The 24,148-nt window shown below is 41.7% G+C and overlaps 1 long non-coding RNA gene across 1 annotated transcript; it reads left to right on the forward strand.

The window, feature by feature from the left end:
• Positions 1–9,258: 9,258 nt before the first annotated feature.
• Positions 9,259–20,663, forward strand: LOC311253776. The gene is made up of 2 exons (XR_014621892.1): positions 9,259–9,657; positions 14,856–20,663. It is a non-coding gene; the product is annotated as an uncharacterized lncRNA (long non-coding RNA).
• Positions 20,664–24,148: the final 3,485 nt, after the last annotated feature.

The following is a 24,148-nucleotide window of genomic DNA, read 5'->3' on the forward strand; positions in this document are numbered from 1 at the left end:
AAGATCTGAGGAAACTATTGCTGCATTTAGGAATGATTTAATTAATTATGATTGGAAAGTTTGTGAAGACACTGATAATTATTTTTAGACATATTCAAAAATGAGTATGACAAAAGCTGTCATATGTATATATATATGCAAACAATGTAACAAGAATAAGTATTCTGAAAACCCCTGGATGACTAAGGGACTGCAAAATGCCTGTAAGAAAAAGAATACTCTGTATAGGCACTTCATAAAATATAGAACAAAAGAGGCGGAGATTAAATATAAGAAATACAAAAAGGCATTAACTAATATTATGAGAGTATGTAAGAAGGGTTATTATAATAAAATATTAGAGAATAATAAAAACAATGTAAAAAGTATATGGAATATATTAAAGGTATAGTTGGTAATCCTGTTCAGAAACACTTTTTGTTATACTGGGTGAAATGGCCTTTCCATCCTGAGAGTAGTCCATACATAATGTGTTCAGAAAAATAAACAAAATAAATCATACCTCTGTGGCAGCTGCAGGCCTGTAAAATCTCTGACCAATCCCTCCCTCTCAGTCAGAGTTTAAAGAACCGTTGCCGGATATATTCAACACAGTCCACATGAGCTGTGTCCAAATTCAGGGGCAGCATCCTTCAAAGTGCGGATTTGAAGACCAATCACAACGCTGCGCGAAGGATGTCCAAATTCGAAGGCTCCTCCAAATGCAGCCCACAAATGCAGCCTGCTTCTCCCGCTTTTTGGAGGACGGACCGCTACTATCCTTCGCGGCCTCCCATATCCCAAGATCCTTTGTGCGCCGCTGCTCAGTCACGAAAAAGAAGAGGGAAAACTGAACAATGGCGACATCAAGTGGCGCGGACTTGACATTTAAATGTAAGTTCTGGGTTTATACTCGGTTTTTACTCATTTGATCATCCATTGCCAGATATGTTAAACTTCAGCGGACTTTCAGTTAAAATACGTGACCCTGGTAATGCATTAGCATACGGCATAAATTAGCATTATGCCGTTGGAAGTAAAGCTATAAAAGCCTTCGCTTTCAAAATGTTAGACGTTCAGAAAACCATAAAATCCATTCAGTCAAAACTCTTTCGCGGGCCTGGGCGGCATCAATCATGACATAACCGTAAGGGCGGGAACATCTGGTGACGCAAACCAGGAAATACGCCGAAGGCTGGACCGTCCAATTTAACTATGGTTGACGCAACCGTCAAAGGACTCTCCGGAGGACCCGGCCTTCGAAGGATGCGGCCCCTGAATTTGGACACAGCTATGGAGTTAGCAGGAGATCCACACTCCAGTTCAGAAGGTGGCGGTAATGCACACCTAAAGTTGTTTGCCAACAGCCATAAAACAGCAGCAGAAGAAGAAGCAGCAGAGTTACCAAGAGAGAACAATGGCAGAGAAAATGCAGCCAAAAGTAGCACTTCCAGAAGTGATGCAGAGGTTGCTGTCTTTCTGTTGGACAGGTAATTAGTTGTTTTGCTTCGGGGATTTGTTATTTTCATGAAATATGTAACGTTAGCCAAATTAGCTACTTTTGTCGCTTGTCTTAGCCCAATGCTAATGGCTCTCCTCTGCCCTGCTGATGGACTGGACAACTATTCCCTTAAATAATATAATTAGAAAAAGACAAACCAAACCAGATTACCCTGAATTGTTTACGGACAATGGCATAACAATTACTGATAGGAATGAAGTGGTTGACAAATTTAACAGTTTTTTTGTTAATGGATGGGTCCTAATCTGGCCAAAGAAATAAATCCGAGAAGAAATGTGTTGAGAGAAATCCAAATTCAATCATATTGGGAACTGAAAAGTAAGGAAATTATTGATATTGTAAATAAGTGTATAAGTAAAATGTCAAAAGATTAGAATGATATCGATATGAGTCTTCTAAAGAAAATAATAAATGGAATTGTGGGTCTGTTAACACATATATGTAATTTATCATTCATAACGGGAACATTTCCAGATAAAATTAAAGTTGCTAAAGTAATTGTATAAAGATGGTGATAAACACCTTTTCACCAACTATAGACCTGTATCCTTGCTTTCTCAGTTCTCAAAAATTATTGAAAAACTTTTTGTTACAAGACTGGATAATTTCATTAAAAAAAATAATATATTCATGGACAGTCAGTATGGGTTCAGATCAGGCAGATTAACTTCTATATATTTGTTGACCTAAAAAAAGCATTCGACACAATTGATCATGGGATGCTACTTAAAAAACTGGAGAGGTATGGCATCAGAGGGGTTGCATTGGATTGGATAAAGAGTTACATTAAAAACAGGCTTCAATTTGTGCAGATGGGTCTTCACAAGTCAAAGAACCTGAACATTACCTGTGGTGTCCCACAGGGGTCAGTCTTGGGGCCGAAGCTAGTTATTTTGTACATTAATGACATTTGTAGAGTTTCAAATGTACTGAAGTTTGTTGTCTTTGCGGATGACACAAATATTTTTTGTTCTGGGGAAGACTTGCAGCAGCTCTTGGAAGTGGTCACGGAAGAAATGTATAAATTAAAAAGTTGGTTTGATATAAATAAATTATCATTGAACCCAGGGCCGCCCCTGGCAAAATTGGGGCCCTAAGCAGAATTTTATTTTGAGGCCCCCCCCCCCTTTACAAAATGACTGTATCACGGAATGCCATTTAGGTTTACAACCTTTTATAAGTAGGAACAAATCAAATGAACAGCCTCTTTCAACAATGGAACAAGCCTTTTACAGATGCAGGCTGCTTCAGTAGACATGGTGCCTGATGGCCCTTGTGACATACTGGGTGCTGGCTCCGTGTCACCCTTAGTAACAAACTTCAGCATTGACCCTGTTATGACAAGAAATCCACCATACAAGCAGATTATTAATTTTTGTTTTGGTCTTAATGGTAAATTACACAATGAAATTAATGTAAATACTAGCCTCACAAAGATTAAAATGCAATTAATGCAAATACGACTACAGCTAATAATATTCATTATGATTTGATTTGATGATATTTCTATATCTAAATATTTTTAAATACTTATTTTTACATTTAGTGCTTAGGTTCTATATTCCTACACTGCTGTTTGCTGCTGTAACGCTTTACATTTCTCCATTGTGGGTCAAGGATTATCTTAATTTTTCTTATCTAATCTTATATGACTGTTATAAATTAAATTCACCAAGAGATGGCGACATTTTACCTCCATAAAAATAGCCCAAAACTTCTATTGATAGCATAGATTGATAGGCTATAAACCTGAGCCAACATACGACCACCAACTGGTCAATTAACCGCTCCTTTTTCAACAGAGCTGAATGTATATGCAGTTAACAAGACATTCAATAAATGATAATCAGGGCCGCTGGAAAATTTCATCTCCAGTCCACATCTAGACAGAATTATCCTCTCTTCTGTCTCATGATTAGCATGCTAGCAGCTGGGGTGTTTATGCCACAAAGTTTTCTTTTTTATTTCAACAACATACCCACCTTCAAGTGAAGCACGAGCCTCCTCTTGTTTAGACTTTGTCTTTCTTTTGCTTGCTCCCGATTCATATTGCCGTTGGGAGGCCATCTCTCCACCTGCATCCAACTGCCTGTCGGCGCATCTGACCGCTGATTGGTCAGATGCTGCGTGCTGTCAATCATTGCGGCAACGTGTGCGGCGTCAGATTACTCGTCTCTTTTTTTTTCTCTCCTGCCTTTGGCTGACTTGGTGCTCTAAGCGTGCCTCACGGCAGCGATGCGCATCCTTTGCGCATTTGCGGAGAATGCGTCCCCTTGTGCAAAATGGGGCCCCCCACGGATCGTGGGGCCCTACGCACAGCGCGTGTTCTGCGTCTAAGGAGGGGCAGCGCTGATTGAACCTGAACAAAACTAAATTTATAAATTTTGGACATCGTAAAATGAATGAAGATGTTCACGTAGAAATGAATAATGTTGCAATAGAAAGAGTTTATGAAAACAAATTTTGGAGTGTTTTAATTTTTAATTTATTAATTTAGTTTTGCTGGAAGGCCCACATTAAGTATCTGTGTAGTAAGATGGCAAAGAGCATTGGAGTGCTGAGTACATGTAGATATATCTTGAATCAAGCAACACTACACTTTCTGTACTGTGCACTCATTACAATATCTTTTTTTTTTTTTTTTTTATTATATCTTTATTTGGAATGGACATAAATACACCAGCATATCAACATTGGTAAGAGTGAAAACAAGTGTCCTTCCGGTTTTGTTTGTTTGAGTCCAGGAAAAACGCATCACCAGCCGTCCAGGCATGCGAGTCCAAAAAAGGTATAGTCATGGGTCGTGGATTAAACTACGTTCGGCCTTTGTAGTACCCACTTTCCTCTAATAACTTAAATTACACAGCAATTGTAATGGAATAATATCAGTGGATACAGGTTATCCTCTTAAAAGACAGTACTGATAATTTGCGTGAGGTACACAAAGCCAGATGAGATTTACATGCTCACTTAGAGAGAACTCTGGTACAACTTACTTGTAGATCTCATCTCTCATCTCACAGTTTAAATGGAACTATGTACAGGAACCAGGGTGGTCGCCCGCTGCTGCTGTCATAGAAATAATTAACAATAACCAGTCAGAAATTAAGTAAGTAATCTAGGAAGTAATATTACCAGTGAGATCAAATGAAATCTGCTCTCGTGGGGGTTATGAATGAAATCCAGTTGTTCCAGATTTGGTAAAATTTGTCCTTTTGGATTCTTAATTGATAGCTCAATTTTTCCATCCTAAATATCTCTAGGGTAATTCCAATCCAATCATCCAGGGTAGGCTGAATCGGGCTTAACCATCTCCTTGTAATTGTTTTCTTACTAGCCACCAAAAGTAATTGCAGCAGCTTTATCTCGGTCCTGCATTTCAAAAAAGAGACAAGACCCAGGTACAGAACATCAAAAACCAGAGGTATTTGAGTGTTAAAAAACGTGCTTAAGGAAGCCTGGATACCCCTCCAGAAATCATTTAACTTGGGACAATCCCAGAAGATATGATAGTGGTTAGCAACAGTTGAACCACATTGTCTCCAGCATGCCATATGTGTGGAAAAATTCTGATTCACGTTCTGTAAGGTCGGTCAATTTACATTCATAAGCAATATATGATCGTAATTGCAGGTATCTATGAAATTTGTTTCGTGCCAAGCCGTGATTATCCCGCAAGGTCTCAAAGCTGTGCACAGGCTTTCTTCGAGTAAGTGAAAGGAGTGTTGTGAGACCATACAATGTCCATGATTTAAAACTAGAGTTGTGCCTATTGGGAATAAAATCTGAGTCATAGGCAAACCATCTGAAAATTCTCAACATTCTATGCATCTCACAAATATTAATTACCTTCTGCCAGACTCTGAGTGTGTGGGATACCCAGGGGTTCGCCGACTTTTCCAAATGAGACGTTAGACCTTATCCGCTATTACACATATTACCATATCTGATCTATTGTGTTGAAATCTGGGGTAATACTTACAAGAGTACCTTAAAAAGGATATGCACATTGCAAAAAAGAGCAGTAAGGATAATAAATCATGCTGGGTATCTTGATCATACGAATCCTCTATTTTTTAAATTACAGACTTTGAAATTTATGGACTTAGTGAAAGTTAGAACAGCAATAATAATGTTTAAAGCAAGAAATAATGCACTGCCTGAAAACATTTAAAAAAATGTTTCAAGATAGAGAAGGTAAATATCATCTAAGAGGAAAATTAAATTTTAAAAAACCTTGTGTACGTACTGCTTTTAAAAGCATGTGCATATCAGTCTATGGGGTAACATTGTGGAATGGTCTTGAAGAAGAAATCAAAGTACTAGCTCTATACAGTTTAAAAACAGATACAAGAAAGCAATTCTTGACAAATATAATAAAAAAATAAGACCTCAAAACAACTATCTATTTTCTGGATGTAATTATTCTATTACATTTCTGTTCCTTATACGAAGCAATATGTATAATATAAATATAACTAATTGCAATCACGGCTGGGTTATGGAATACAGTACTTCACTTTGGTGGTATATGGGGAGTGACTGGGGAATTAACTTTTTCGAGTTTAGGATATTGTAGGAGGCTAGTTTAAGTATGCCTTGATTTTTTGTTAATTGTTTTGTTGTATTTATCATTTTGTCATTACTTTGTATTTTACTTTTATATATTTCTTTTTTGTTGTATTTATTTTATGATGTGAGGAAGTTGTGAAGAAGGGACAGGACTAAATAAGCTTTCTGCTTCCTCCTGTTCCCTCTCGAACAGATTATTTTGTTTGTCTGACATATCATTTTGATGGCTACTTGTTGTTCAAGATAAAATGAAGAATAAAGAATGAATTGTGATTTTGGGCTATATAAATAAAATTTGATTTGATTTGATTTGATAAACCCCCCCCCACTCGCTGTTTACTACGCACAAGTTTATCTAGAGGCTGCTCTTTTAATGGTTGAAGATGGCCACCCTGTTCGGAGATAACACAGTGCCTAACCTGGAGGTATTTGAAATAATGGGTGTGGAGTAGTCCATACTGAGATGAGAGCTCTTCAAAAGTCTGAAGGGTTCCATCTTTGAACAAATTCCCAAAAGTTGTAATACCTCTTGTAAACCATAGGTTTGTAATACCATCTCTAAGGGCTTTAGGTAAAGAGGGATTGGAGTGGAAAGGGGATTTGTCATAAATAGGTTGAATACAGCCCGTTTTCTTCCAAATTTGCTGCCATATCTTATAAGTATGGACAATAACTGGGTTTGTTGTTGTAACCAAAAGAGAGCTAAGCGAGCTGTTATATTGAACTGATTCCAGTTTGAACTCTGTTAAATGGTTCTGTTCAATTTGTTTCCACTTAGGTGAATGGGATTTGCACTGTTTGCCAGACCCACATTGCTGTAATTTGTGCTGCCCAATAGAAATGCTCAAAATTGGGGACTTTTCAGTCCACCTTTTTCTAGAGGGTTTTGCAATATTAACATCTTTATCCTGGGTGGTTTGTTTCTCCATATAAACTGTGTGATGCAAAGGTTGAGTTGTTGAAAATTGCTTTGGGACCAGAACTGGTAACATCTGGAAACCTGTACGCCTACAGGTGAGAGATTGACCATTTGGTGACCTGGTGCAGCCAGAACAACCTGGAGCTTAATGCTCTAAAGACAGTGGAGATAGTAGTGGACTTCAGAAAGAACCCAGCCCCATCCGCCTCCTTCAACCTGTGTGGCTCCCCAGTCAACTCTGTGGAGTCCTGCCGTTTCCTGGGCACCATTATCACCCAGGACCTAAAATGGGAGCCGAACATCAGATCCCTCACCATAAAAGCCTGGAATGGGAAATTGCATTACTATACCATTTTTATTCATTATGTCGTCTTACATTGTCTTCACTGTGTTCTTCCCACATCCTCGAATGTTTGTACTGTCAGCACAAAGAGAGATATGTGCTTCTTGTTATGGGAACGGAGCCTGGTACAGACATGAGAAGGACACAGGGCATTCCTTTCCTTTAACAAAAAGGGTTCTCAACTGTCTCATCTTGTTCTTCTTTCTGCAGACCGCATGCCACTCTGTTGATTGATGAACCTTTTTTATAAAGAATAAAATCCTTAAAAGACAACTGGTATTTCTTACAAGTTTGTTTCAGATATCTCACAAATAAGACAAATTTCCACAACAATTTGGTGTCAGAAGTGGGATTCCTTGTGTGACAGGATCTGGAGCCTGCAGCGGACTGTGACCGGCCAGCCTGGAGGAAAACTTCGTCCAGCCTCTACCTCGAGAAAAAATCTTAAGAGACGAGAGGACTGACCGCTGCGGCCCCGGACCGTCATCACTGGAATCCTTATTGAGGGAAAAAGGACCACGTTGCTTAACAAACGGTGAGATACTGAAAGAAACGAAACTTCTTTAAGAGGGAAAATAAATGAATAAATAATTATAATTATGTTTTGGAAAAAAAAAAAAAAAATTAAGTAAATTAGTAATTTTTGCTGGATTTCTGTTGATCATTGTGATAGTTGGGCGACTCGAACCAATTCAGGGCAGAGTAATACCGGGTTCTGGGAACACCGGCGCTAATAGGAAGAAAAGGTGTTTATCCTATTAAGCTGTTTTACCGCTGGATTGGGGGCCAAATCAGGGCCGAGTGAAACCAAGCAGAGACAAGGGGTCTCTTAAGGTTATCACCGCTGGTTGGCTGCTTTTTTTCAGAATTTGTAGCGTAATTAAACTGAATTCATGGTAATGACCGGGTCTTAAGGATAAATATAAAGTGCACTGGGACAAGTGACAAGTAGAACAATGGGAGGCAAATCCAGCAAAAAAACAGGAAGCTGGCGTAGGACCAGACCTGGCTGCCCCAAACATAAATTACATAAAGGTTAATGATGGTAATGAGGCTATAGAGCCTTTACATGTCTGGGTGAGAGAGTTTGGTTTTCCCTGCGGAGGGACATTCAGCATGAGACAGCTGAATCTGTTGGAGGAGAAGATTAATTTTAGAATAAAAGAGATAAAAGCAAAAAGAAAAGTGTCACATAAAAAAACTTGGGGAGGTTGAAAGGCATTTGAAAGCCTTTAGGATGTGGAAAGTGGATGCAGGGAGAGACGTAAATGTGCTAGTCAAAATGAGAAGGAAAAGAAGAGTGCAAGTGATGAGAAAAGAACAGAGTTGTCTTCTCAGAATCGGGTTTCTTCTCTGTATCCCCCACTTCCAGGTCCTATGCCTCAGTGTCTCAGAGTGGACTATGACCTCGACGCGTCCCTCCTGTTCAACCCATAGCACCGCCGAGACCACCACCGCCACTACGGTCTCCAGCACCACCGCCATACCCGGACGACCAGAAACCGTCATCTTCTGCTTCCCAACCAGATATGAGCGCAGCGGGACACAAACAAGGGGATGCGAAGCTCAGTGCCAACAAAGGACAGCTAACCAAAACCACATCTGTTGCTGCAAACTTTGGAGAACATTCCCCTCTTACTCCTCGACCTTACACCAGAAGCAAGGCCAACAAGGAAGATAATACAGGAGCCACCGGCACCTATCCCATGGTGGAGGTGGCAGGAGCCCGGGGCGTCCAAATGGTTTTCCGCCCCAGGTCTGATACTGATGTGAAAGAGGCCATGGCACACCTGCCACAGCCGAGTACATGTGGAAAGAAATTTGATGAGGACTTAGAACTTTTCTGTCGAGAATTCAGCCCAACCCTTCCTGAACTGAAACGCCTGCTAATCCTGAAAATGGGAGCAGCAGACTGGTCAAAGCTTTCAGAAAAGTTTCCAAGTGGCGACACGTGCTGCTCACATCATGACTGGGACGACGTGGAAAATGAAGACTATAGACATGCTGTTACCGCGCTGTATACAGTAATTACAGCTGCCTTCCCACCTCGGATGAACTCTGCTAAGATCTCTGACTGCGTACAGGCGAAAGGTGAAACTGAGGCTGCATATCGAGGACGAGGTCACAGAGGATACGGTGACTGGAGACGCTCTTATTGTGATCCAGAAGTGTGTCTCCGATGTGAACAAAAAGGACATTGGGCCAAGGATTGCACCAAGACTCTAGCTGCGACCTCCAGCCAGGCGGACTGAGAGAAGGGAAGGGGGGTGCGGCCGGACAGCTCATTCTCTACTCTGACTCACCCGACGCATCTGGAGCCTGGTAACACACCCACATCGCACACTACAGATCACACGTTTGAATTGTTATGTGATGCAATAACCTTCCTTGAAACAAAATGTTCACCTCCAGCTGGTACATATGTGAAATATGAAAACAATGCCTTTAAGAAAATGCCAACATATTCTCTATCTGTGAATGACAGAATGGTTTCTTTCCTTGTTGTCTCTGGTGCCACACACTCAGTGATCAAAGGAAAGGAGTTTCTGAGCTCTCCTAAAATGTGAGTCTGCTTTGTCAACTCTGCAAGTGCTTCTGGTGTAGTAGTACGTGAACATTTTACTGTTCCTCTTAAATGTTCCGATGATAACAGCACCAACTTCAAACATGCATTTCTGTTGTCAGACTGCTGCCCTATAAATTTATTGGGCAGAGATCTCATGTGCAAACTGGGAATAACTCTTATTCCCACACCAGATGGTGTTCAAGTCATAAAACCTCATGAAAATGCACATTTGTTTGTGAAATATTGCCCTGATCAGCTGTTGTATGCTTATCAGTGGAAGCTACCGTAGAGCGATATCTGCAGTCTATTTTTGGAAGAGGCCAGAAAACACACACCCCCTGGCCCACCACACACGCACGTGCAGTGCATGCCAAATGACTCACTTCAGTGTACATCTTTTGTTTCAGTGGGTCCAGATAGACAGTATGAAAAGAAATGGTATGATGACAAATACAAAAATGAACGGTTGTGTATCACACACCTATGTTGGACAGAAAACAAATGCATTGCATCTGTGCAACTTACACCCACTCAAAAACATCAGTACTATGTAAATAACTCTGCGCCGCACATTGCACTTGAAAAAGCAAACACTGATAAATGGGAGGATTTGGGTCTTTTTGCACGTGCATGTAGATCAACCACTAAGTGGGACCCCACAGATGACCCACATGTGTTTTACAATCCAAAACTGCATGCATTTAGAAAGGTTTTTCTGCAACCACTCACACACAACGAACAGTTCAGTTAGTTCCACCTATAACATCCTCGCACATTTTTCTGTCAGAGACTGAGGCTGCAGCCATCCCAGCCCTCCAGGAAGTCCTAAGACTCTGTGGGCTCGAGGAAAACATGATGTTGGTCTAATTAAAACAGCAGAACCAGTGGTGATCACCCCCAAATCTGATTACAGACCTTGCCAACACCTTGCCAAACCTGAGGCTATTGAAGGTTTTTGAGTCCCTGAAAAAGGCAGGAGTAATTGTGCCTTGTGACACTTCTCCTGTGAGGACTCCTATTTTTTCCTGTGAAGAAAATAAGAGACAAAGGTCAACCAACTGAATGGCGTTTTGTACAAGACTTGCAAGTCGTAAATGATGCTGTACAGCCGAGAGCTCCTCAAGTTCCTAATCCTTACACAATTTTGTCACAAGTGGTTTTCGGTGGTGGACCTGGCCAATGCATTTTTCAGTGTTCCTGTTCATCCAGATAGTCAGTTCTGGTTTGCGAGTCCCGTACTGTTTACGACGCGTTGCGGAAAAGTCTAGAGCCTCTGGCTTTGTCCGAGGGCTCTGCACTTTTGCAGTATGTGGACGACCTTGTGATTTGTGCGCCAACAAAAGAACAATGCGAACGCGATACGATCCGACTCCTAAAACATATCCGACAAAAGGTCACATTTTTGGGTCATGAGATTTCCAGCGACGGGAAATCCCTTTCACCCAATCGTGTTGAGGCAATTCAGAACATTCCCAGGCCTAGAACCAAAAAACAAGTTCTTTCGTTCCTGGGAATGTGTTCTATGCAGTGTTAGAAGCACCACTTGGTGCCACGGTGCATGGTAAAAGCCCACAATCACATGATTTAGTGACATGGACTCCTGAGGCTGAAAAGGCCTTCACTGACCTGAAACTAGCTCTACAGACAACACCTACTTTAGGGCGACCTGACCCGAGCAGACCATTCACACAGACTGTTGATGAGAGGAATGCATGTATGACATCAGTGCTGCTCCAAGATCATGGGGGGAAACTTAGACCTGTGGCTTATTTCTCTGCTAAACTCGACCCTGTAGCTGCTGGGTTGCCACGTTGTCTCCGGGCTGTAGCAGCAGCTGAGAAAGCTGTTATGGCTTCGAGGGATACTGTAGGTTATTCAGATCTGACTCTCCTTGTTCCTCATGCTGTTTCTCTAATTTTGCTTGAACAGAAAACCTCACATCTCTCCACAGCACGATGGCTAAGACACAATACTGTTTTGCTTGACATGCCTAACATCAAGATCAAAAGATGTACTGTTCTTAACCCTGCTACATTGCTTCCCATTCAGGGGGAGGGTGAAGATCACAACTGTGTTGCTGTGTTGGACGAGGTGTGCACCCATTGCACCGATTTGTCTGAAACTCCACTGATTAATCCTCACTTTGTTTTGTTTGTTGATGGCTCAGCATCCCGTAACCCAGAAACCGGTAAAAAAACAGGTTGGTTATGCTGTAGTCTCACTACATGAGACTTTGAAATCAGGTTCTTTGCCGCCTCACTACTCTGCTCAAGCTGCAGAGTTAGTTGCTCTCACAGAGACCTGTAAACTAGCAGAAGATAAATCAGTAACGATCTGGACCGATAGTCGTTATGCTTTAAGCGTTTTGCATGATTTTGGTGCTCTATGGAAGCACAGGAAATTCATAAAATCTGATGGAAAGCCTATTCTGAATGGTGACAAAGTTTCTGCATTATTGGATGCTGCGTTATTGCCCAGAGCCATTGCTGTGTGTAAATGTCAGGCTCACACTAACAACAGTGATTCAGTTTCTACAGGGGGGTATTTCAGACAGTGGGTTTTGTGAAAACTCTGAGTTTGTTAACCCTGAGATGAGAGAAACTCTGAGTTTTTAGTTCCAGAAAGAGAGGTAACTTAAACTCTGAGTCTGTTACTGCGGTAACTGACTCTGTGAACATAACCTGCTCACTGGCAGGTTTACCTGAAGAAACCCTGAGTCTGACGGAGCTGTCTGACAGCAGCTGTCCTTTCCTTCAGTCCGATCATGTTGAAGCAGAAATAATTCACATAGTTTTACACCAGGAGGAGAATTTAGATTCATTTAGATGAGCTCTCACTCCCCGACGAGGACTGAACCGAACAGTAGACCGCTTCTCATCAGTCCGTCATTTATATTCTCCGGCCACACAGCGAATATCAGGCTACACATCGCTGACGTGCTCTCAGATCTGAACAATCCTCTTTGTTTGTTTTTTTTGTTTGTTTGTTTTTAATCACTTCGCAGGTTAATCAATCACCTTCAGCAACCAGAAAAAGAGAAATAACTCACATTTCATTTGACTTTCTTTATTTCCCACAGATAGCTACAAAAGTAACCATCAGTAGAGCCTATTGTATTTTTTCCAACAACGTAATTTCAATGTCCGTGTTTCTAGTTTGCAGCCGCATTGAGTATAAGATTAAATGACTTCTAGTTAAATCTGTAGACAGTAGGCTACGTGTGTGTCTGACTCCAATGTTGGGTACTGGGGGAGAGTGACGCCCTCAGCCTCTGGTCACCCAGCGACCTGACTCAGGACCAGCTCCTCTGTCTCTGGCGGACGTGGTGGAGGTGAGCACCACTTCATGTTCATCTACTCAGCAGGATGTTAGGACACAGATGTGTGTTAAACAGCATCTGTTGGTGGTAAAAGCTACTACAAGTTAAAATATCCACTGAATAAACTTTTACTTTGTTTAATATGTGAAATAAAACCAAAGTGAGGAGCCATCGTGAGACTGTTTTTATATTTTCAGCCGATTTGAATTAAATAAAATAGCCTAAAATAAAATAAAACACTGAACAACATTCAACCACTTCCTCAAAGGCTAATATAAAAGAAAGTGATGTTAAATTCAAAATGAAAAGACGGCCGCATCTAAAACTCTGTCAGTGATTTTTATTACGGCTGCAGCCGTGTTACTTTTTTTCCCCACAGAAAATGTCTGCTTCCTGTTTTCTCCCCTGTTGCCATGGTGAATCACAGTATCGGAGCTCCATTGATGATGGCTTTTTACTAGTCGTCAGGCACGAGCTCAACTCAGAGTTAACGTACTCAGAGTCGACTTACCTAACTCAGATCAGCTATCCTGGAACTGAAAACTCAGAGTTTCACTTCACAGGGTAAGTCAACTCAGAGTTCAGGGATAGACTCAGAGTTTGTTGAACCTCCTTTCTGGAATACCACTCTGGAAATGCACGAGCAGACGCAGCTGCTAAAGCTGCTGCTGGAAAACATGGAGTAAGACACACCCACACCCTGCTTCACTCTGACCCTGAAAAACACACAGACACTAGTGCTTCCAACTCTGACACACACACACAGATATTAGCGCTTCTGCTGATGAAAAAGGAATCTGGCGATCACTCGACTGCACATACACTAACGGCATCTGGCACGGACCTGACAGTAAACCATGTTTACCAAAACACTTTTTTCCACATTTTGCCAAATTTGGGGGGGAATGGGGGAATGTTTGATCTGATAAAAAAACATTGGTTCACAAAAGGCTTTACAGCCTATTCTCAAAGATTTTGCCAATCCTGTCATATCTGCACTACACATAATGCAGGTAAAACTACACGACAGCCACAAGCAGCACATCCACAACCAGAGGGACCTTTTGAACATGTCATGATGGATTTCATTGAACTAACCCCAAGTGAAGGCAAGAAATATTGCCTTGTGATGGTTGACATGTTTTCCAAATGGGTTGAGGTGTTTCCCACCTCAAAGCAGGACAGCGCTGCTGTGGCCAAGGCCCTGATGACGTGTGTGATACCACGATGGGGTATCCCCAGGAAAATAAGTAGTGATAATGGTACACCATTTGTGAGTGAAGCTATTAAACAGCTAGGAGGTTTTCTTGGGATTGACTTGAGACAACACTGCTCCTACCATCCAGCGAGTGGGGGTGCAGTGGAAAGAGAAAATTGCACTTTGAAATCAAAACTTGCAAAGTGTTGTGAAGAAACAGGTCTCTCATGGACTAAAGCCCTGCCGATTGTGCTAATGTACATGAGAATGAGAAAAAGAGCGCGCGCAAATCTAAGTCCCTTTGAAATCCTCCTTGGCAGGCCTCCCGAACTGGGAGTAGGGCCTGTTAATAGACCACTCCCTGAGACCTGTTTCTATGAAAATGATATGTTGCAATATTGCCAGACGTTGTCCTCTGCTTTATCTCAAATCCACAGACTGGTAAAGGACGCCCTTCCTGCTCCGGCCAACCATCCTCTCCACAGCCTTACTCCAGGCGACTACATCGTGATTCGTGACCTCAGGCAAAAACACTGGAGGTCCAAAAAGTGGAGCGGCCCGTTCCAGGTCCTCCTCACCACCCACACTGCCGTCAAAATCGCTGAGAGAGCCACCTGGGCACACGCCAGCCACTGCAGGAAGGTCCCAACTCCACAACACGCTGAGGACCAGGAGTGTTCATAACGCCAGGAAGAGAAGCAGACGGTCACAGTATTGACATACTGTGGGAGGAAACAACTTTTGGAGCGCCGATTGATCAAAGCACTGATTCACCTGTGTGCAACATGGAAAGACGTCAACGTCCGTGGCATCCATTCAGGCAGCCAGGCATGTGCGGTCTCCGAGGCACCTTGTGCTGTCTTGTGGGGATCGCTGTCATCATAGTGGTACCCATATTATGGCCTTCGACTCATCCCAGCAAAAGTGTCTCACAAAACACTACCACTCACAACAACACTGCCAGGGCCGCCTTAACCTAATGTTAGGCCCCGGGGCTGAGAGGTTTTGTAGGCCCTCCATCCCCTCGATTTATAGAGTCTCATTTTAAAAAAGTGTAATATCTAGGTAATCTACATCATAAAATGCATTAGTTTCTTTCCAGACATACAACAGTGAGTTTTCCTTTTTTGATCCAGAAAACACCATAATATTATTATTGTTACCACACACAGCAACTTATGGTGATAATAAAACCAAAATGTTGGAAAGTATGATTTCAAACGATATTATGAAAAACATCACCAACCATCACCGGTCTGCACAAACATTGATAATAACTAATAATAGCATAAGCAAAGAACAGCAACAGATCAAAGTAGGAACCTCTTCTCTGGCCTCAGCGGGCCCTGTGAACCAATCACATGCACTGCACTGACACACAAACACACTCCATTCAGCACCATGGATAGCAACACGGCCTAATGCCAGGTACCAAAAAGATGAAACTGAGCAACATTTATAGAAGGTTTGCAGTATAATCTAGACAAACATCTAAGCAAATGTGCATTTCTCTTAAAACAATGCACAACCACAACAATTTAAAACCTGCACAAGCTATAAATACAGCACTTTCTTACCTTTTTAGAAGTGCTTTCGTCTGGTCTTCTTGGAAGAAAACGCCCTAATTATGTCCTTAAAATCCATATCACGAAGGATGTCATGCTGAATAACAGAGCCATTCTCTGGGCACACACTCTCCGTCACTGAGTCTGCGTTTGAAATGCATTTTTGAGAAAAATCTTCTCTGCTGTTTATATTGGCGTTCCGATGCCGACATGTTAGCATCTTTATTTTGACAGGACTCCGGTCCCATTTTCGCCCAATAAGCACGCACTTTTGCGTCAATATTGTTTCCCCAGCGGCCCGGGTCACTGTTATATGGGTCATCTGACTCGTCTCCCCCTGACTGCTTTGCAGCCCGGTCCTCTCTCTGGGGCTCGTCGTGTGCTCCCCGCTCCTCCTCCCCTCCACTGCTGCGGGCCGTCCCCTGCTCCTTTCCAGCTACATCCACCTGCGCGGCCTGCGCCTCCTCCGCTCCCTCCGGTGTGTGAGTTGGCGAGTTTCCCCTGGTGCTGGGTCCATCTTCAGCAGCAGCTGGTTTAAAAAATCCGGTGAGCTTTGGGATGCTCTTCAGTAATTCTTTTTCGCGCAACTCTTTCTTAATAAGTTTTTTTCTTTTCTGGGCACCACTCTCAAACGTCCTCCCTGACATTTTCCACTTGATGTCACTCAATCATAGAGGGACACACCCCTAAACTAACTATATACATTCTGATAGGTAAGCCCACGGGCCATAGGCTATAAGGCCACGTGGGTCACTCCTAATTTGGATCAATCAGCAGCCACTAACGTGCGATTAGAGTGATTGACAGAAAACCTGACAAGTTAAAAAACAATATGACCTGAACATGGGAGGCCCCTGAACTTGGGAGGCCCCTGGGCTTCAGCCCAGGTAAGCCCGTGCATTAAAGCGGCCTTGAACACTGCACTTCTACACAGAACCAAAAGACACCTGACCTCTGACCCCTATGGACCAGACAGGGCCCCTGAAGAATCTGTGGATGCAGTATGTCAATTATACTGCACGCACAATGACAAACTCATCATGCCTCATCTGTCAAGGCTACACAGCAAACCTGTCACTGGTCAGTCTGCCTGGAAATCCTCATTGTCGCACTGAACCCAAACCAAGAGTGGGTCCCTTTGTAGTGTGTCTGGTGGACTGTTTGCTCACTAGAATATCTACACAACCTCACTGGAGGTACAGCCACTCACTGTTCAAATCTTGCCCTCCGCTGCCCCGTTTCTCAGTTCCTTCACCACCATTACCAGTTGCAGGACAAGTTGAAGTAGCATCGGGTGCTACCTTTATTTGTTTCAACCGCACCTATGGCAGTATCAGTGTTGGACAGACACGTCTTAAATGTGCAAAAACTCATATCCTGTATCCTCCTGACAGCAGCAGGCAAAGAACTAATCGAGGATGGCTCTTATGGTCGGCGCTGGAAGCGTGATGCGTTTGACTATAAGATAGAGCCATACCCAGACATCTACTGGGATTGTGGTAGAATGCGAAAATCTCTACCTGCTAATTGGACTGGTTTGTGTGCAATAACCATGTTTGCTTCGCAGGTACACCTGTGGCCGGTTGGAGAATACCATCACTCCCAAAATTACAGGGTGAAACGTTTCTCTAACCCACTTGGCAGTTTTGACAAAACAGTGTACATCGATGCTATAGGGGTGCCTTGTGGTGTCCCTGATGAATTCAAAGCTAGAAATCAGGTTCTTGCAGGCTTTGAAACAGCTTTTTGCTGGTGGTGTACACTGAATAAAAATGTGGACTGGATTAATTACATCTATTACAACCAACAGAGGTTCATAACTACACACATGATGCCCTCACTGGACTAGCTGAGCAGATGTCAGCAACATCTCTGATGTCTTGGCAAAACAGAATGGCGCTTGACATGCTGCTGGCTGACAAGGGGGGCGTCTGTGTAATGTTTGGTGACTCTTGCTGTACTTTCATTCCCAATAACACAGCCCCAGACGGATCTGTCGCCCAGGCTCTTGAGAGACTGAGGTCTCTTCGTGGAGAACTTTCTGGTATTAACAGCACCTTTGGCTGGTTTGATACAATGTTTGGTAAATGGAAAGCACTGATCTTGTCTCTGCTCACTGGGCTCATTGTAGCATTAACTCTCATGGGACCAGGGCCGCCCCTGGCCAAATTGGGGCCCTAAGCAGAATTTTATTTTGAGGCCCCCCCCCCATTACAACATGACTCTTTCAACAATGGAACAAGCCTTTTACAGATGCACACGTCTGCATTTTCTGGATGCAAAGTCATCAATGAGGTCATCATATGACAGCTGCTGTGCCACTTCTGAGTTGATGCTTATGATAGCCAGGCCACTAAAGCGTTCTTGCGCCATTGATGAGCTTCAGTTTTTGCTCAGCAAAGGCAACTGTAACAGGGAGAGTTCCTGCAATGGTGCTAGCCTCCTCACAAAGATTAAAATGCAATTAATGCAAATACGACTACAACTAATAATAATATGCATTATGATTTGATTTGATGATATTTCTATATTTAAATATTTTTATATACTTATTTATACATTTAGTAATTAGGTTCTATATTCACACTGCTGTTTGCTGCTGCAACGCTTTAAATTTCTCCATTGTGGGTCAAATAAAGGATTATCTTAATTTATCTTATTTTATTTTATCTTATATGACTGTTATGAATTAAATTCACCAAGAGATGGCGATATTTTACCTCCATAAAAACAGCCCAAAACTTCTACTGATAGCATAGATTGATAGGCTATAAACCTGAGCCAACATACGACCACCAACTGGTCAATTAACCGCTCCTTTTTCAACAGAGGTGAATGTATATGCAGTTAACAAGCAATCAAAAAATGATAATCAGGGCCGCTGGAAAATTTGATCTCCAGTCCACATCTAGACAGAATTATCCTCTCTTCTGTCTCATGATTAGCAGGCTAGCAGCTGGGGTGTTTATGCCACAAAGTTTGCTTTTTTATTTCAACAACATACCCACCTTCAAGTGAAGCACGAGCCTCCTCTTGTTTTCACTTTGTCTTTCTTTTGCTTGCTCCTGATTCATGTTGCCGTTTAGAGGCCATCTCTCCACCTGCATCCAACTGCCTGTTGGCGCATCTGACCGCTGATTGGTCAGATATTGCGTGCTGTCAGTTGTTGCGGCAACGTGTGCGGTGTCAGATTACTCGTCTCTTTTTTTTCTCTCCTGCCTCGGACTGACTTGGTGCTCTACGCGCGCCTCACGGCAGCGATGCGCATCCTTTGCGCATTTGCAGAGAAAGCGTCCCCTTGCGCAAAATGGGCCCCCCCCACGGATCGTGGGGCCCTACGCACAGCGCGTGTTCTGCGTTTAGGGAGGGGCAGCGCTGCATGGGACTGTGTGGTTGTTGCATCATTCCTTGCATTTTTTTTTTTTTTTAATTTATTTAGCACAAACAATATCATATAAAGAAAAAAACCAACATGAACAATCAACATGACAGGGATGTGCAAAGGGGAGGTATGAAACCCAAAAGGGCTTATATGAAAACCTCACCCACATATTCAAAGATCAAATTTAATACAGTTTAAAAACAATAACATAGGAAAATAATTAAACAATAATGAAAAATAAGTAGAAAAGTAAGTGATTAAACAGCAAATGTAAGGAAGTAAGGGGAAAAAATACATACATAAATGAATAATACAAAACAGAAATAATGAATGAGATGATAAGGAAAGAATAAGAAGTGTGAGAGAGAGAGAGAGACAAAGGAAAATCATGACAATAATTGTCTTATGTTTGATGGTACATGGTTTGACTGATTAGGTACTTTTTGAGAGCCTTTTTAAATGACGATAAATGAATAATTTTTTTCAGATAGTCGGGTAGCTGATTCCAGAGACGTAATTGCATTAGAGTCTTAATTGTTGGAGCCATAGATAGGTCCATCTCAACGTCAACTGGAATGGCATCACTGGAACCACCTCCATATTCAGAAGATAATTCCCTTGATCTGTTCCCTCACCCTGGTTGGTCCCCTCCTCCTTACCCTGACTCTGACGATGAAGACGTGTAAGGTGTGGTGAGTTGAAAGAACACACAGAGACTAATGAAGTCACTGTGTGTGATATCAGTATTATTTTTCTCAAGCTTATACTATTATGAAAAGTTTTGACATTTAGTAACAAGTTCACTAATCATTTTTTCTCAAATGTTTACAGCTATACTTTTATGATTATTGTTTACCCATTTCTAGTCATAAAATATGTGATGAATAAAGATCAGGGATTTGCAGCAGAAGACGACATCATACTACCTTGTGATCGTGCTAGTAACCTCTCCAAGGTAGTGGCCCCCTCTACGCTTGCAAAACACAGGGGCTGGAGAGGAGCAAGCCTGCGTCCCTGAATCTATTTTAGCATGATAAATTGAAAAATATTCTTTAAGACACATAGATGATTAAGATGTGTTGGTCTATTTTATTAGTTGATGTTTGCTTAAGAATCAAATATATGCAGTGTTCTATATTTTTGTTAGAAATAATCACATGACATGATCAGTAATTCACATGTGTTTTGCCTCCTCCCAGCTTGCAATGAATACTAGTAATGTCTATGTTCCACAAACACAGCTATTATTGATTTTACAATATGTGATAACTTAAATTAAATCCTGAGTGAATTTTTAAGTTTGATGTCTAGTGTGTAGTTTGTATATACTTAAAGTGATCAATAAATGATCAAAAGGGAGGAGTGTAATGGGAAATTGTATTACTATACCATTTTTATTCATTATTATGTCTTACATTGTCTTCACTGTGTTCTTCCCACATCCTTGAATGTTTGTACTGTCTGCACAAAGAGAGATATGTGCTTCTTGTTATGGGAACGGAGCCTGGTACAGACATGAGAAGGACACAGTGTAGGAGATACACTAGTAAAAATTGTAATTTATTAATCAGGGGCGATTAATAAAACACTCGTTAGTGGGGCACCACCTCCGATGTTTTGTCTATTTGAATAATCCGGAGGTAATTAATCAAATCCGACTAAACAAGGTTAACTTGTATCAATTCTAATCAATTTTAAATCAATTTATTCAATCTCATAAATGAAGTAGTGAATTCTACACAGTTTCCATCGGTTCTCCACATTTAAAACAAACCTGCACAGACAACGACATACGGTTAAATAGGTTTATTGACTAAATAATTCAGATTAAATAAATGAAATGGCAATTTAAATGAATAGCAACAGGTAACAGGAAATGTTACCAAATTTCTCTTAAACTAAAAGATCAGAACCCTAAGACACCACTCATTTATCATGTGTGAATCCAGCTGTTATGGGTGATGGAGAGCCTACTTTCTTAGCAGAGTGGCGGAGTCAGCGGCGGAGGGTTTCTCTCCGGTGGTTTGCGACTCTAGCCGGAAGTCCCGGTCCAATGGCCGAGTGTCAGCTCATCGGGAATCAGCCGGTTGGGGACCACGGTCCGATGTCTTAGGAAGAGTGTGGCTGGTCCAGTACTGAGCCGGTGACGATTCTGGCTCACTGCCCAGCGGGGAGTTACCGCTTGAGAGTGTGCTGTCTTTCACAGGAACTCACTTAAACTAAACTATAGTTTTAAACGTTTCAAAACTGTACTTCACCTTTCACAGAATCTCACCATGGCTCAATAGATGAACTTTGTCTATCATGAAAAAGGATTATGTCATGATTAAAAATCACTGAACAATTAAAGGAAATTAAAACGGGATCAAAATAAAAACACACTTGAATATACCGTAGAACTAGTAGAATTGATCACTTACTTATTCCTCCTGGTTCTAGCTTAATAATTGTTAAAACAAAACATATCAGAAACATTTACTGGTTATCAAGGAACTTATTACACAAAAGATCTCCTGAAGGTCTGTCCCAATCGTACCAGGGCTTATCATCAGGAGGTGCTGTGGTTTCACCGAATACAGGACACATTAAACATTAAAATTGATTTTAATCAAATTTCATCACAGAGACACGGGGAAAAGTTCAGTGTTATCAACTTCTTTAGCTGTTTCTTAATCTGTTAACATTAAGAGCATAAGTTCCTGGTTTAATGACAATTAGAACTTGCTTAAAATCTGGATGAGTGCAGAAACCATTATAGGATGGAATGTGTGATAAGAGAGGCATAGTCCTAAACCATTTGGGCAGGAGGGCTAGGAAAACAGAGGAGAGGCCCAGAGTGCTTTTACTCTGGAGGGTGTACTTGATAATTCTTGTCACAAGAAGACAAGAAGACACAGAACATCAGAGTCGTTACCTAATTTACAATTGCAAAGAAATAAGTTATAACACATGATTATGACAGTTCTTCTGTTCCTCATCATCTCTGAAAGGAGATTCATTTGATGATGAACTCGACCTACCTGAGAGAAAGGAGTGTTCATCTTGAGTGGGGGAAGAGGGCAAAAAGGGTTATTCAAGCTGTAAATAAAGAAGAGGGGTTTTTCCTGTGATGCGTCAATCTGACGGTTTCATTGGAAGCAAAACAAGTCAGGTGAAGAGGTGAGAGACTTCATAGCGTCTTTTTCCTGAAAACAGTCAGCTTGCAGATGAGAGGAGTAATTAATGCAAGAGCAGAACCTCAATGGAATGTAGAGGCGATGGACATGTGTTCCTACAACAGGGCATTCCTTTCCTTTAACAAAAAGGGTTCTCAACTGTCTCATCTTGTTCTTCTTTCTGCAGACCGCATGCCACTCTGTTGACTAATGAACCTTCTTTATAAAGAATAAAATCCTTAAAAGACAACTGGTATTTCTTACAAGTTTGTTTCAGATATCTCACAAATTAGACAAATTTCCACAACAAGCCCAACAGAGGATGTTCTTCCTGCGGCAGCTGAAGAAGTTCAACCTGCCAAAGACGATGATGGTGCACTTCTACACTGCCATCATCGAGTCCATCCTCACCTCCTCCATCACCATCTGGTAAGCTGCTGCCACTGCTAAGGACAAGAGCAGACTACAGTGTATCATACGTTCTGTCGAGAAGGTGATTGGCTGCAACCTTCCATCCCTTCAAGACCTGCACAGCTCCAGGGCTCTGAGGCGTGCAGGTAGGATTGTGGCCGACCCCTCCCATCCCGGTCACAGACTATTTGACCCTCTACCCTCTGGCAGGAGGCTGCGGTCCATCAGGACCAAAACCGCCCGCCACATGAACAGTTTTTTCCCCTCTGCAGTTGGGATCCTCAACAAGTCCCGGGTCCCCCACCCCCACTGACACTGACACTGACTCTTTCACTCCTGCACTCAAACCCACCTCTGCACTTGAATCTTTGCATTACATTAATGCAGAATTTGTACATCCTGTATTTTTAATATCTTCTATATTTTATCTTCCGTCTTTATTTATCAGCCATCCCACACTTTTTGCCTCTGTGTGTTGATAGCGTTTATATTGTTTATATTGTATATGTTATAGTCACTGTTTGTTTGTTTATTGTTTATTGTCTTCAATGCATGCACCTTATTCACCAAGAAAAATTCCTTGTCTGTGTAAAATCCCTCTTGGCAATAAATCTGTTTCTGATTCTGATTATTATGAATGCAGAATTGACTTCAACATAACACTGTAATGTATCTTATATTAGTGACAGGGGGTTGTAACTGCATGTGTTGGCATGTGTTGAAAGGCGTGCAAGATTACAAATTGTTATGTGTATGTGGATGGATTAGTATTTTGCACTGCATTGCTTTAGGCTCAAGTTCACATAGAATTGTTACGTTTATGAAATAAGAAAAAGTTTGGGAAATACTTCATACTTCAAGTCTCATGTGCTGATCAGAGTTGTGATTAAAAATAAGGGCGGGCCCCAGATGATTTCCAAATACCAATAGGGTCGCGTCATTCTTAAAGTAGGGAATGACTACACTCCCATTAAGTGTAATTGTTGTTTTTGTACACTTTTGTGCAGTTATGGTTACACATACCCTTTTTCCACCCTCCCACTCTTGTATTTCGTTTGTTATTCATTTGACATAAAAGAGAAAAACACACAGTAAATCATGCAGTGAAAAGCTGACAGCCCTATGCCAAACACATACTTTATATGACTTGTTAATATGGATTCAAATGGGCAAGCTGAATCATCAAGATACACATTTTGTAAACAACCCTAACCTGA

This window comes from Pagrus pagrus, assembly GCF_965226575.1.
Source record: "Pagrus pagrus genome assembly, contig: HAP1_SCAFFOLD_43, whole genome shotgun sequence".
NCBI lineage: Eukaryota > Metazoa > Chordata > Actinopteri > Spariformes > Sparidae > Pagrus > Pagrus pagrus.